The sequence below is a fragment of the Cupressus sempervirens genome, chromosome 2, assembly GCF_028749045.1.
Source record: "Cupressus sempervirens isolate cs-2001-9-10 chromosome 2, ASM2874904v1, whole genome shotgun sequence".
In the NCBI taxonomy this organism is placed as follows: Eukaryota; Viridiplantae; Streptophyta; class Pinopsida; order Cupressales; family Cupressaceae; genus Cupressus; species Cupressus sempervirens.
The window spans coordinates 92,455,296-92,459,502 of record NC_143119.1 but is presented as its reverse complement, the minus strand read 5'-3'; positions in this window follow the sequence as shown (position 1 = coordinate 92,459,502).

Here is a 4,207-nt window from a genome sequence, read left to right as displayed (position 1 = left end):
GGTGATCATCACTAGGAGAAGAGCATCTCAACACTCTAGTGAGAAACTAATAGGCAATCCATCAAAGATGAGGAAACTGTCTAAAAAACAAAAGCATCCAACATAAGCAAACCCAAGGAGAAAATTGATCATATCACAAGAGGAGGAGGAAGATGATGAAAAGACCAAGTCTAATGCACCCAACAAACTTCAAATAGTGAAGAGACTCCCTCCAATGACTGTGGATTAGGCATGTGAAAAATTAAGAGAATCTGAAAGTGTTATGTGATTAAAAGATATTCATTATTATTCTTTGGATAATGGTGATCAAGATAAGATTGAAGCATCTTTGATTTACATGATGATCAAGTTTAGATGCATACCCCTAGAATAGGGAGCTTGATTTCTAGTGGGATTGTATAATCGAGTAGATTCAAAGTGGAAATGGGCAATATCCACTGATAAATAAAGAAGAGAAACACCATTGGCACAAGCTATGCTAGATTTGGGGAAGACTTATATGTCTACAACCCTTAAAGATTTTGTAAATAAGTTTATACTAAGAGACATGAAATATTAAGATTTTGAAAAATAAATCTCATGAAGCTGATAAAATAGTATTTGAATATGGAAAGAAGCATTTGGGTTGCTTGCTCCATCTATGGAAGTGAGGGAAGGTAAAGACACAATAGAATTGTTAGTTTGTGGTGACTAATCAAGGAAGTACTATACATACTTCATAATTCTTTGGATAATTATGAGCCTCTTTCTATTTTATTAGGGATTTTTGGTTGAGATGTAATTAATTATAACCCTAAAGTAGAAAAAATAGTTATATAAAATTTCTTAGGGTTAGGGATTTTTCATGATGTGTGATCATAATTGTTTCCTGTGGCAATATTGAGTTGTAAGGGATTACAGATAATAATCAGGTTGTAATCATTGGATCATAATAATATTGGACTTGTTGTTTGGTAGATATAGGCCAAGAATTGGATGAATCATGTTAAATATTGGTGTCTTGTGTTCTCTTATGTGCGATTCAACATTTTTTGATATTTTTTATATTTGCGTGTAATTATTATTTATGTTTGTGGTTTAATCCTAACAATAATTTGAAGATGAATACAAGAAAGAAGTATCCAAGATGACCGAGGAGATTCAACAACTAGTTAGTTAGTATGAATAAAAAGAGACTGCCATAATAGAAGATGACACTGGCATTCCTCCATCAAATCTGAATATACTAATAGAAAAGGAAATTCAAGGCTTAATGAAAAATTCAAGAAAACTCTGTACTAACCCAATTTTGTTACAAATTTTAGAATATCAAAAGCTTGAAAATAAGAAGACGGATGATATTGATGTGACATTAGTTATAGAGGATACAAGTGAAACTTGGTAAGGCTTTAATTGTATATACACCATTAACTGGTATGCCTATTTTGCAAAAAGAGGCAAATTTTGAAAAAGATGCATGCACTAAATTGGTAGAAGAAGAAGTGAAATAGAAAGAGAAAGAGGCTATTCAAGCTCTTATTAAGCCTACAGAACAAACAACTGTGACACTTATGTAATAGGTGATTTCTACACAAGTGAAACAACCAAGATCGAGATCAAGTGAAAAGGGGAAACAATTGCAATTATCACTACCAAGTGATACAGCATCATGATCTTAATATGTGACTCATTCAATGAGGATGATTAAGTCTATGAGCCTTGATAAGGTAATCACATTACATATTTATGATTTGAACAATCTTACACTAGAGAGAATTCAAAAGCTACAAACCTTGTTGAGTTGTACGGTAAAGCAAGAACAACTAAGAATAGAGAAGAAGAGAAGGAAGGTATTACATACTGTCAAAGATATTTTTGTAGATGCATTTGAAATCAAAGATTTGAACAATCAACATATAATTTTGGATCAGCTGGTATATTTAGTAGATAAAATTTAGAAAGAATATATAGACACCAATGAAAAACTATTACATTGGTCTGAAAGAAGAATGGAACATAAAGTGCCAGAGAAAGTCTCACAGGAACTTTTATATAGACAAGATGAGATCTCTAGATCAGTCACACAATTGGAAAGAATTTAATAAACCATTAATTTATTATATTTGAAACTATGTGATATCGATTTCTTTATAGTAGATACTACACATTCATTAGAGCTATTACATGCAGAGACATCAGAGAAAATGTAACTATATTGGGCAAGAATGCAAGTTCAAGCTCATCTTCATATAATGAATTGACATTCAATCAAAAGAGGTTATCTGAGCTCATGGCTAAAGATACATAGATCATGCATAAGTTGATGTTGATTCAACTACAATTATTTCCACGTATAGAGATTATTTAGAAGGTGGTCTCTGTTGCCAAAGATATTTTGAAGAAAGATACACAAATTTCCCATATAGTAGGATTCATTGATCTAGCTACTGAGCTAGAGATTCAATTTCAAATTTTGGATAAAGTTAAGGAGAGATGGAATAAAGGCTATGCCCATATTGTGGCAAGTCATGAATAATTCTTTGATAAGCATCAACTAGCCCCAACAACCCCAAGCTCCATCAGTGACAAAAATAAAGAGGATAGAATATGAAAAAATAAGAAAGGGGATATAAATGAATAAGAAAAGGAGAAATGTTGAGTAGATCAAAGATCATATATTATATTTTATAGGTTCAAACTATGGTCTTAGGGGGAGTACTCGTTTTGAAAGAAATGATTCTTTTATTCATGAAAAATTATTTTTGCTACTAATGTCAAAGGCGGAGATTATTGATCTCTAAGCCTATGTTGTTGATTAGTGTACAAACACTTAATCATTTATTAGGAAATTTATAAAAAGGTCATCACTATGACCAAGTTATCTAGTAAAAGCCAAGCATAAAAATCTTATATCGAGTAGGATAGTGATTGTCAAGTATTCAGTAGAGACCAAGAAGATGTACAAACCAACTATTTTTGCTACTATTGTCAAAGGTGGAGATTGTTGATCTCTAAGCCTATGTTTTTTATTAGTGTACAAACACTTAATCATTTATTAGGAAATTTATAACAAGGTCATCACTATGACCAAGTTATCTAGTAAAAGCCAAGCATAAAAATCTTATATCGAATAGGATAGTGATTGTCAAGTATTCAGTAGAGACCAAGAAGATGTACGCACTAAGAAATATAGTTGCGATAGAGGATATTGAAAAGTAATTGATTGTTGAGAAAGAAGGTATATAGAAGTCAACTCACATCTTGAAGAAGTCTACATGAGCAAGCGTCAAAGCATTCAAGTGTTGAGCAGTTTAGTTTTGACATACAAGTTTGTAATGGAACAAACACATATGTAAACTTTTTTGGCCAAGTTTTACACAAAATTTAATATTTGCAAAGCCAGCTAAGAAGATGATTAGACATAATTTTAGAAGGTAATGATCCCAAGTCATGCAATTTAGCCAATCATAAAATGGGAAAGAAATGACAAGAGATGGTGAATTGTAAATTGTTGATCAAGATCTAAAACCTTCACAAAACATCATTAAGGAGGATTCTAACCCTATAATCATGTGTGTGAGTGCATAGAAGAGAAGAGATATATTCATTATGTGCATGTGAAGGAGAGAAGATTAAGTTTGGAAGCAAATTAGACAAAGAGAAATCAGAGCGCTGAAGGGTTGAAAAAAGTTATCAAAATAAGAAATCAAATTGGAGTTTCTCTTGGTATTATTTCCCCAACCTCTTCTCTTGATCATTGTACACCCACCCCCATTCCTTTCTTATTTTATTTACCCTTGGTCTCCATTCTTACCTTTTTTCTCCTTTAGCTCTGTCATCCCGATGATGGATCATAGAGTGTGATCCAAAATGTTGATGCAAAAATTGGAACACAATCTACCTAGTAAATACAACAAACAAGATATTGTAGTTTTCCTTAACCTGTACAAGGTTTGATTCACATTAGCATAATCATTATTCTTTAAAAGTGCATGTCTAGTAGCTATGGGTGTTTCAAATGATCTCAAGTCTTCCATACCAAAATTTATAAGTATCTCCTTTATATACTTTGATTCTGTAATATAGATACCTTTCTTCACCTAATACATTTGCAAACTAACAAAAAAAATTATCTCTCCAAACATAGACATCTCAAACTCTTGCCTCATTTCATCTGAAAATGGCTTACACAATGCATCTTTTCCTCCAAATATGATATCATTCACAA